Here is a 12,559-nt window from a genome sequence, read left to right as displayed (position 1 = left end):
TAACCAAAATAATGACACTTAAAACACCTCTTTTTACTTCCACTCCCTTCCCCTCAGCCTGAAGTTAACCCATCCAACCCTCAAATGATGGAGTGCCAACACGTTGGAGTGCGTCTGCCATTTGGGCAACCACCATCCACTGATGACTCCTGTTTGGTTTGGTGAGCCACATCCTTAGATCGGCCGTTTGCCCGGTAAGCTCGGGCACAGCTTTCTTTAGGGCATCAATGACATCACCCTCCGATGACACACAATCAATGTCCCAAACCTCGACTGACGTCTTTGGTTCGAGAGCACGGACGTCGCCCTGGCCTTCCAGAGCTGCCTTTAGTTTGGCAGCAAAGGCAGCTTTATCTTTTGACTTACCCAGCTCAAGGAGTACGTCCCCGTCCCGGGTTTGTCTAATCGACCGTACAACCGTATTGGTTTGCACTGGCTTAGCCTTGGCCTTGATAACACCCAAGACTTCGGCGAATGATCTTTTTTCTGAAAGCTTGACAAAGATTTCCACCGTCGTGGGCTATTTGTGCCGCGACATTTTAGAGGCAGGTGCCGAGCCAGGCACTGCTTGGGCTATGCCGGTTGACTGCGCCCTCACTGCCACATTCTTCTTTCTTCTATTTCTCACACAGTCCTACATAGTGTTTTTACGACTGACCCCTTTCGGGAGCTCCCCTCAAGAGGTGTCGCAGGTTGCTGTGGCTGTCGACGCTCCGCTGGAGCAGCAACTACTTCAGAGAAGGACCTGGAAGGACCTTATTTTTGCTTTGCTGTATGAACAACATCTTCTCTTTTTGGAGGGCTTTCTGGTGAAGAAGGCCTCCTGCGTTTCTTGGAAGGTGGTACATTGTCGTCAGGCAGGCACACCACCTTCACGGCAATCCGTTCCACGGTCGCCTTGCTTACCAGCCGGCAGGTGAAGACAAAACCAAGGTCGTCCTCAAGCTTAGCCATACCATTTTTAACAACTTGGCTAGCTTCTCTCTGTTGTGACCACAAAAAAATTATAATTTAGCTTACCTTATGGTCACAAAAAAAAAATAATAATAAAAAAAAAAATAAAACACAACTCTAGGACTTTTGTGGGCCAAATAATAACCAACATGTGATTGAAGAACAGGAAATTAATTGTCAAAGAATAACCTCATCCTTATATATAATACGTGAAGGCGATTTCTACAAAACACTACCCCTCCGTTAATAATGGACGGATTTTTACAAACGATGTGTCAAAATTAAGTATTTTTTGTGTAGACGCCCCCTTTCACCAATCCGTGTAATAAAAGTCCTTGGACTATGCCCCACAGGCCATCAAAATCCCAATGTATTTCTTATGAAGAAAAGATTTTGTTTACTTAAACAGACGAATTATTTGTGTTAATTACAGCTGTTCATAGTAAGCACATGATAAACACATAAGCTTTCGTATTCAGAGTGAGTTGGTTTCCAGTTTCGATAACTGGAGTGGAGTGATTGATAACATAATATTGAGTTGACTCTTTTAAGTCATCGGACATTGGGAATGTTATTAGTTTTGAACGCCTGTAATACTTTGCAACTGCTCGAATTTGAGCAACAGGTGCACTAGTATTTATCAAACACAAGAAACAAACTTGACCTAATTCGGAGACTCCGAAAAAACCAGAACTTAATCGCCCATTTTAGGGTGTACTTTAAGAATGATTTAAAAGGCTATTTGCAAAATAGCAAAATAATTGAAAAATTACAAATCTATTAATCAGGTTGATGTTAAAACAATTTATCAAAAGAGTGTTAATTTAAGTAAATGAAACTTTAAAATCTGGCCTATTTCATGTTACAAGAGAATAAATTTTAAATTCGAGTCTGAAAAATAAATTTAAATTCAAATGCAAAAGAAATTTGGGGATCCCCTTTTAATCGGTTAGGCTAGCCTATTACATTTTAAGTTAAAATAAAAAAATAATTCTTAGCTGATACAGTCCAAGAGACACCTGAGTTCTGCGCCAGTACAACACCGGAGCATTCGAGCTATGATTGGTTGTTGATAGGCCTAAGCCAAAAGCTCAGGCGAAGACCACGCCATCCCAAAAGACCAGCGGTAGACCCACACCCTGGATAACATTATACCTAAAACTGAATAGTAAATGTATATTCTAATTTCTTAATATTTTTCATGAAATTGAGATTAGACAGAGATAAGAATCCATTTCCAATTTAAATTGCTAAAGAAATCAAAATGTTAGGCCCGTACATTTAAACAGCAAAATTAACAAATTAGGTACAAATGAAATGCTTTTATATTAAGCATCTCTAAACATAATACTTTACTCAGAATCGTTTGCAACAGGTTTCCTCTGACGGAAAAATAAAAAAGAGAAAACTTAAGGCGCGTCTGCGGTTAGGCTAGGTTACAGTTAAGTTATCCGTCCAAATATCAGGCTTTAAATTGACACAAATTTCGTTACAAGAAGCTACTGTACAATGACAAAAGGTTTTACTTTAAACAGGAGTGTACTGATATAAACTACATTATGTTCTGACAAAATGGAAAAAGAGTATCTTAGCCCTAGCCTGTAAAGCTTACAAAATACTAAAATGTTTCTTGACAAAGTCCAAAAGTGACAGATAATGCTTTTTAAAATTATTTCTAACCCATCTAGGTTTAAAACATGGTTATTTAGTTCTTCAAATATGAACAATCTGCTAAAGTACAAAGTGACACATGTGACTAGAGACCTAGTCCTGGCTGATAATCAAATTTAATTAAATAAAGCCTAGTAAATTAAAAATATGAAATATATTTTGTACATTCCTCTATTCGAGGGTGGTAGAATTAATTTACAAAATTGGTAGTGTAGTTCAATTTAGAGATGAGTATTAAAAAAGTAGTAAAATTTAACAGTCTTGAAGCTACAAATGAGTCTTTCTAGAAGAAGGTGGAGACGGGAAAAGAGAGAGCTTCTTCCCGATAAAAACCCAAGCCTGCTCGCGGCGGAGGAATACTAGAGCAGTGTGAATCTCAAACAAAAGACTTAAGTACCAGATATTGATTAGAAAGCTTAATAATGAAATAGAGAAACGTCACAAACAAGAGCAATAAAAAATACATTTAACAAAATACTAATAAATCTAACAGAAATTACTTAAAAGCACGAGAACTACATTTTTAAGAGCAGAAAGCGGAGCGAACAACTCTTGGCGTCCCCCACCGCCAACGAAATGAACAGAATGACGACTAACATGTACTATAACAAATCCTGGTTTGCATACTATAAAAAAGTGCCAGGAAACTGTCACACTGCATCTTTAGGATTTTAAGCATTGCATTTGTGGTCTGCTCCATGTTTCGTAGCCGGTTTTCAATGCTACTTTTCACGTCAAGATATTCCTAACGCAGAAGCACTATTCCCGAAACTTCTGATCGTAACGTTGCTGAAAGGGATTCCTTTGGAATTCCTTGCCAGACTTAGAGGTCGGTGCCATGATTGGCAGGAGAGTTTCTGAAGAACTACCAGTGAGAGCGTCAGTCACCCTTCTAGTCACCTCTTACGACAAGCTCGAGAAGGCTGCGGTCCTATTCTAACCCCCGAAACCACAGGGGGGAGTTAACTTACATCAACTCTACAGAATGTAAAATACTAAGTTAAATGCATCACTTGTATCATTTCAATTATGTCATCAAATTATTGCTTACATGACTTATAATGCTTTTTTAAGTTTTCATGTCCACTATTTATAACGGCTGTTGTAAAGTATTTTTTTTTTATTACATGTTTACAACGTTGCTTACTCTATGTTGTTTAGTTTTTTACTTTCTTAAAACGCTTTTAGATGATTTTTTCTTATAAAATCTGTAAAACAACACTTTCTCTGTGACTAATTTTCATAAAGAGAACTGAATAGGCTACATGTTTTGAAGTGAATAAAAGTTTTTTTAGCAATTATAAAATGAGTACTTATAAACATAAATTTGCACCACTTGCACATAAATTAATTGCAAACAGACATAGATGAACGGCAATTAGAAAGTATCGATCATCGTTATAACACAAACATGTCACATAAATTAGTTCAGCATCCAAATAAAATAATTTTCTCTTGCCAGAAGCTGTTCTCTTGCAACCATCATTCTATCTTCCATCATGTACTTGATCAACTTGATTCTCCTGCTTCTAATGTGTAAGTGTTTGAAAAGTTTTTTTTTGTAATTTATGGTTGCACCAGTAGTTTAAAAACAAGGATTAAGATTGTGTTTTGAGTAATGCTAAATTGCTGTTTATCTGCACACAATACTAAATCACCCATTTTTTTTTATTGAACATCAAAAGAGTATCAAAAATCTCAAAATACTTACTTCCTCAACAACAATTTGACCGGCGTTGCGGAACTATATTTTCCCTCATGTTATATTTTCAACACTATTTATTCATTTAACACAATTGTTAATCATCGTATTCTTCATATACTAACTAAAAGAGAATGACTACTCTATTGATTCGCAAGGGTGGAAATCTAATTAAATGTCCCGGGTGGTTGTTCACTGTTCTTCACTCTTTTTTGGGAAGAGAAAAGCAAATAAAACATCTGTTCATTACAATTCAGTCTATTACGCACCAAAGGTTGTTTTGTAGCTAGTGTACCTGTTGCTCGAAATCGAGCAATTGTCAATTACCTTTATGTTGATTACCTAATTATCAATTACCTTTATGAGTTATTTAAACTAATAACAGTAATAATTTTCGATGAATGTAAAAGTCTAAGCCAAAATCTTCTGTAACTAAAGGAAATACTCACGCTGTTCATAACAGTTCTATACTCAACTTTTCTTGGGAATATTTTATCTAGTTTTTTAGTGTTTCCTACAAATGTTTTCTGATAAAATAAAACACTATCCATATTTCTTCTACTTTGTGGTGTTTTATGGCTTTTTCCAATATCTATACTATTATAAATTGAGGTGGTGTCTGTCTGTATGTCTGACTGGACAGCTCTCACTACTAAAGTACTAAATACGATAAGGCCAAAATTAAGCACAAATAAATAATGTGCACATAATATCTAGTAACGTCATAGTACTATTCACTTCCTTGAGTTCCTCTCGGGCTTCGCCCCGTGGATGTCCAAGTTTTGAGGCGAGATTTTCAAAAGTAAATTTTAATTGGTCTCCGTTGAAGCATCAGAAAATTCACAATGTTTACCTTTACGTTGACATTTCAATGTAAATAAACAGAACTGCTAAATGCCTACTCCACAATTTCAGACAGCTGACCAAAACAAATTAAAAAATTGTTATCTGTACAACTAGTAAACAAAGGGAGCAATTTTAAATACCATAGATTAAAAAAGTAGACATATGGAAGAAGAAGTAAAATATGGGAACCAATCTATATATATAAAATCCAATGTATGTTTGTATGTTTGTATATTTGTATGTTTGTATATTTGTATGTTTGTATATTTGTATGTTTGTCCTTTATGGACTCCAAAACCGCTCGACAGATTGTAATGAAACTTTCAGGCATTATTAAGCATTATTCAAGGATGGTTTGTGTGAAGTTTGGTGCAGATCCGTCAATAGGGCTCTGCCCCAGTGGCTCTGGAGTTTCCCATGTTAACCTTATGAGTACTGGAATTAAAGAATCTTAACAGCTGGTGCAACTAAACAATTTGATTCTGTGATGTTCAATAGCATTAAAAAGTTAATAGGTTTACCAACAGGGTGCAGCACTATATTTATTTTTAATTTATGAGAACAGTTAATTTGCAACTAAAAGGTGAGTGAGCGTAGCGAACGAACTTCAACCTGGAGGCGAGTTAGCGTAGCGAACGAGCTAACCTGAAGGCAAGTGAGCGCAGCGAACTAGCTCCAACCTAAAGGTGAGTGAGCGTAGCGAACGATCATCATTGAATATAAAATTGCAAGTTAATTCTGATTTCCAAAGATTTCGATCAGCTGTCATTTTTTACTGTGTAAAGATAGAGACCTCTAGTTTGCGTTGTTAGTTTACTTTTTGTCGTGACCTACAAAATGAGGGGTCACTCGATGGGGCTTGATGTTTAAAATTTTTGAGTTTCCCCCAAAATCCCCCATTTTGGGTTTTGGAACCAAGTAGCAATTAGGCTCAAAAAGTACTTCATAAAATGCCATAAAGGTGTGTAGAGTTTAGTTTTCCTAGTATGAGCCATTACAAAATTTACGGGGGTTCTCCACACTTGGAAAGTTGTAAGTTGAATTTAACTTCTAGAAACTTCAATGGGCTGCCATTTTTTACTGGATTAAGATAGAGACCTCTAGTTTGCATTGTTGGTTTTCTTTTACCAGGACCTTCAAAATGAGGGGTCACTCAATGGATCTTACAATTTGAAAATTTAGAGTTTCCCCCGAAACCCCCCATTTTGGGGATGTGCACCAAGTGGCAGTTATGCCCAAAAGGTACTTCATAACATTACATAAAGGTGTGCCAAGTTTAGTTTTTCTAGTAAGGGCTGTTAAAAATTTAACAGGGGTCTTCACACTTTTTACTAACCCTGTATATATAAGTAGATAGTATTGCACCAATTCTAGCTCACTTTGATATTAACAGAAAACGCGTATAAAATTTCTGCTTACCCCCGAATGGGTAATGTTATAACAAGATAATAAAATGTTTAAATATTTTATAAATTTGTTTAAAATATGAATCTGTTTATCTAAAATTCTATAAATGCTTACATTTTCATAAAATGTTCTTCCATGCAAAATGTGTTTTAAAAAGTAAAATTCCAATATTTTATAGGATTTTAACTAAAATAATTTCTTTATACCTATTTTTTTTATTTTAGTTAAAGTTAAACTTAAATATTTAAATAAGTCATAAAGTATGTAAAACGTTCTACAATTCCAAACAGTTAGAAACTTTATTAAGTAATTGCATTATTTTCATTGCACAGCTGTTAAACAACACACAGCTGTTTTCAGTGGGTCATGAGATAAGTACATTGGTACATTTCATGATAATTTACATTAGTAAATCCCCTACACTAACATATATTCTACAAATTTGCATATACAAAATAACAACCAGCACAAATTCTTAAAACAATTTCAGTTATAAAACATACGCCAATTTATGAAGTTTTGATTAAGTATTTTATAGGTTATAATTGTGAAGACTTTATTACTTACTTAATGAAAATTTATTTTGACTAAAACACAGTAACTAAAGTCTTCAGATAGTTCATAAGTACTGTATATGTACTATCATCAAATAAACACTTAAAAAGTCAAAAGAACTTAAGTAACACAAATACGTGTCAAACTTGCACAGTTATCAAATAAGTATCGTTGTGCGCAAGCCCATAGCCTCATGTAGTGAGGCCTTCAGTGACTTTTAATAGGTTCCAAGGTTGTCAATGTTGGTAACTAATTGAGTAAATAAAACAAACTGTTGAAATGTGTTATATTATTATCCACCATACAAAAGCTTTGATACCAGTTGTTACTTGTCACTGTTGGTAATTAGTTGAGTGTATGATACAAACTATTAACATGTTACGTTTGACAAAGCTATGATAGTATGCCTAGTTGTTATTTTTATTATGATGTTACAACTTCTATGGAAAACTTGGTATTCAAATGTTCATATCGACTACAATTAATAGATTGCATATTTAATTAATTGTATCGATTATATATTGAATAAGATCAATCGATTTAAGTATCGAATGATATTAATTGAAATACGTTATGTGTTATAACTTATGCACTTCCTAACCAATTTTTAACAAATTTGATTTATACCCTTGTTGAATATTAAAGAATGTTTTGACTTATGGCAAGAATGGTTTTATCCCCTACTTTATATATATATATATATATATATATATATATAAACTGATAACATTATCTGAAACTTAAAATCCATGCATAATTAAGTTAAATATTTAATGTTTTGATTTATGTTAAGGGTAGTTTCATTCCCTATTATTTTATTTTATTTCACTTATATATCATTTTTAATCACATTATACTCTAATAACTTTTCAGATACAATCACAATAACAATTGGTTTTACTTACAGCAGTTATATTATAATCAAAATCCATATTTATTATAATTTCATTGTTTAAACCAGAAATATTAACAGCATATTTTGTATCAATCACATATAATGGTATATTTTAAATACATTCTTTGGGATTATAGTATGTTTTATTGCTGTTATGATATACCTTTATATAATCTTGATACATTTGATATATTATTCTATATTTAGTTATTGTTTATATCGAATTTCATTAATTCATCAGGTTAGTAATGACCATTTAATCTAATACTTTTGACCACCTTACTATCAAGTTTTAGAGTGTCATATAATTGATAATTCGATCAACCTTTTTCAAAACCAATTAATAAAAGTTTTGGATTATAAATATTTCTATAAATATATGTTATATCAAAACTATATGTTTTTCCTGTGATTGTCTTGTGTTCAATGCATTGCCAATGATTAAAATGGAATGATAATTTTTCTTTCTTAGTTATTTCATTAGTTAATTATATTTTACTAGTAGTTTTATACTCAATAATTGGAACTCTCATAAAAAAACTCATTAATTGTTATCTTACTCTCAGGTGTTAATGTAGGGTAATATCATCAAAAGTTCCATCAGCTTTATTATTTTTCATTTATTACGTCCATATGAAGGCAACTCCCCATTTCACGGTACTAAGACAGAAATATATCTATGAATTTGTCCCTGAATTTTAAAACCCTAAGGCCCATTCCATTGTGGCAACATGCGTTGAAATGTCCATTTGTGGCCTCCTCTGCGAAGTGAAATGCACCACAATGCATGCAAGGGCTGTTAAAAGGACCTAGATTGTAAGAAACAACACTCAACTCATTTTCCAGCGTTCTTATGAAGGCAGTTTGTAAACCAGCTTGTGGATTTCTTTCATAGTTAGGCCTTACATGACGTTCTCTTTCAGTATTTCTTGTGTCAGTTGAATTCCTGGATACTCTTCCACATCTTGCAGGTCTTCTCTACCCTGTTTAGTTACTTCACTCATTATAAAAAAACGGAAAACGAAAAAAACTTCTGGATACTTTTCCACGTCTTGCAGGTCTTCCCATACCCTGTCTAGTTACTTCACTCATTATAAAAACGGAAAAAATAAACAAATAAATTTCATTTTGAAACATTATTTTAACAACATTAACTTTTTTCAGTTTTTCAGCAGACGTTTTTCAGTACCCATGCTTTTCTTATGGTGGTTATTTTACGTTATATCTCGTTTTCTGGTAACTTTATGGGAATTCTGCTAGTTTTCCTGAGTCCCTGGGGTCAAGACATTTAATTGAAGACCTTTATCACTTTTCTGCGACTTACCAGACGTCCACAATTTTCTGGTAAAAATTTTGTCTTACAGAATTATATATAAGGATTCGATGTTTTTATTTAGATCATTTAAACTTAATGGATAAAAATGTAATATTCAGATCTATCAATTTCATAAAGGTTTCCCATTTATTAAAGAAAAATTATAGATACTAGTCTACATGTTGCTCGAAGTCGAGCAATTGCAAAGTATTACAGGAGTTATTTAAAAATGAATAACAGTCATGTTTACAATGAGCTTAAAACCATGTTTATCTTCGTTATTAATAAACCTTTAGCATTTCGGCCGGAGTCATTTGGGGTAGTGTTAGGGCACATTTGTAACCTAATAGTTGAGATTTTCCAGGGTCAGGTGCTGACTGTGATGAGGTAAGCCTACTACGCGCCACTGTTCTGTAGCTGCGGTCGTTATCACGATTACGCCTCCTGTCTATGTTTCGTTGTCGTCGCATCGGAGACATTTAAAAGAAAAAAGAAAACAACAAATAAACAGATTATAGCTACACAAAACAACGATAAATGCACAAATTTAAGTTACAACCATACCAACACGAGCTATCTTGGGGGTTATGTTTACACAAACTCAATGAAATGAGAAACTAAATAAATGTACTCAATGCGTTTCGTTGAATTTAAAAATAAATAACAGCAATTAAACTATACAGCTGATCAAATTGTAAACAATTATTTTCTTCATAAGAATAACATGGGAACTTTAAAAGCCACTGGGGCAGAGCCCAAGGGACTTTTTCAAAAATGTAAGGCCAGTTTGCAAATCAACGCGACACACTCTTTCCAATGAGACGTCAATGGATAAAATCGGTTAAGAAATGGCGGAGGAGTTCAACCGACAAAGTTTCATGTACCGTATAGATCATATGTTTTTTTCCAACCAGTAAAAATGTATACAATCAATTTAAACATCCTAATCACAATCAATATCTTCTTCAAATAGTTCAATATTTAATGCTTGATCCATGACGAAATTAGCCAATATATTTTGATGTTTCAACATTAATTCCCAACCCAATCTTGATATTTACAAATTAAAGTAATATAGGCCTAGTAGAGGAAAGGACGCTATTTACCTACCCCGCCGCTAGGGCGATGGCGAAGAAGGGCCAGAAAAGCAGACCTCATTATCCAGCTGTCCACCCGCTACCGAACCGTCAATACTATTGCTGTTTGGAGATTAATCCAACAGTCCTAACTTACTAAATTCTGGTCAGTTAAAGATTGCCCCCGTTCCTGGTAGAATCCTAAGGTATCAGGTTAGTGTGCTGCCAAATTTATTTTGTTTAATCTTATTTTTAGAGTAGTTTTATTACTTTTATTTTATTGTGCCGCAGTCGCGCGCACCCCGCACGCTTTTACACGAACGAGCACACAGCCTTTTGACTCTTACCAGCTTCGGGAATAATTTAAGTCGCCAGAACGGCTTACGTACAACTTATTCATTAACCCCGAACCATCTTACGTAAATTTGATTTAAGAAACCCCGTATCGACTCTGGTGATCGACCGAGTCTAGTTTTCCCGACACGTTTACTTTGGTGATAACTAAGTATAACGAACGAATCACTTTTAGTTAAGTTTCAAATTAATAAGGTTTACTCGCTTCACGTTATATTATTCAAAATTCTAAATTCAACCACACATATTTTCGAGTGGCTATGATGATCACTTGTTAAAGTAAAGCTAAACCTTGTTAACATTTTTGTAATTAATATTCTGAGCCAATAAACCCGAAACGATAATTAAATAACGAACACGTTAGAGCCCTGGACTATCTCATTGTAGGCCTACTATCTGGACAAATTTAAGGCATGACCTAATTTCAGGTGAGACGACTATTAGGTGTTCCAAAATTTAATTTTGTCCCTCTACCCGAAATTCCGTCATAATTTACTCTAACTCGATAAAATTGGAAATTTTCGATTTGAAATTCTTCGCAGTCGAGATTGTTTAGTTTGACTGTGCTTAATTTTCTGACCTGGTCCTCGATCACCACGCTTTAGGATCAGCTCGGCTCGAAAATCATAACTATTAGACATACCTAGTTCAGTTATGTTATGGACAATATTAGGTTATGGCAAAGTTTAGAATTTCTTAAGCTTATATACTTCCCAATTAGCTATTGTTAGATGCGGATGTTATAGTTGTCTTTTGGATTTTAAAACTGAATTATATAACGGTTATGTTTCAGGTACACTCTGTGGGGCTTTCTTCAGGTGTGGTTCACTTAACTACAAGGCTGTGGGTTTCACTAAAGGTGATGGCGAATCAGGCCGCCCTTGCATTAAATGCGAACTCATAAATTGGTTCTCTGATCAAGTATGCATTTACTATAAATGTGAAGGAAACCTCACATGTAAAGAAAGCGAAGATGGTAAACATAGGTTGTGTAGTTAACTCCGACCGCCCGACCAGTACACCAATACCCTGTCACCAATACAATAAACAAGATTCCAGAAAATTGATCATTGAAAACATGTAGGCTACACTTGAGTCGTGTTAGATTTTTAATAAAAACTAGTGTCATGCTGGATTTTGGTGGTTATTTATTTACTAGCTGTTACCGGTGGGCTTTGTCCCGTTTAGCTTTATAAGTATTAAAACAACTATTAATTGCCCTACTGGTTTGGGTGGACTTTCAAAAGGCATTTCATGGTTACTTTCAAAAACTACATTGGACTTAAGAAGCTGTCAGGGCACAGCCCAAGTAGAGCATTGCAATAGAAGATCACTATGTTCTTTAAACCAGTAGTTATTTTGGCTCTACTCGTGGAAAAAAATCAGCCTAATCGTTCAAGTAGTTTTCACGTTATTGACATACCCAAAAAAATCATAATTAAAATATTAGCTCCTTCCACCCGAGTCATTGGCTTGATCATTAATTAACTAAAATTATTAACACGATAGTCTGTTTTCCAGAAATTTGTTTGGGGGAAAACAAACACTATACTTTTTGATAAGATTTTGGAAAAGGATAAAGCCAATAAGTTAATGAATCATGCATAAAAAAATTTCCTTATTTGCACAATACCACAAATTATTTATGAAATTAAAAACATAATTATAACTTTAAACAATACTAATGTGACAGTTCTCATTGTGTATCACAGTTTGTTGCTGCTTAGTTCATTTCAATTATTATCAATTATCAATCATTAAGATGGGGACGCCACTTAGGTGCG

At 34.3% G+C, this 12,559-nt stretch overlaps 1 long non-coding RNA gene across 1 annotated transcript; it reads left to right on the top strand.

The window, feature by feature from the left end:
* Nucleotides 1-4,051: 4,051 nt before the first annotated feature.
* Nucleotides 4,052-11,910, top strand: LOC128997211 (uncharacterized). Its single transcript, XR_008491107.1, has 2 exons — nt 4,052-4,161; nt 11,569-11,910. It is a non-coding gene; the product is annotated as an uncharacterized LOC128997211 (long non-coding RNA).
* Nucleotides 11,911-12,559: the final 649 nt, after the last annotated feature.

Source organism: Macrosteles quadrilineatus, unplaced genomic scaffold (genome assembly GCF_028750875.1).
Source record: "Macrosteles quadrilineatus isolate MER2022 unplaced genomic scaffold, UCM_ALF_1.0 Scaffold_6__1_contigs__length_79288215, whole genome shotgun sequence".
Classification (NCBI taxonomy): domain Eukaryota; kingdom Metazoa; phylum Arthropoda; class Insecta; order Hemiptera; family Cicadellidae; genus Macrosteles; species Macrosteles quadrilineatus.
This window is presented reverse-complemented; position numbering and strand designations above follow the sequence as displayed.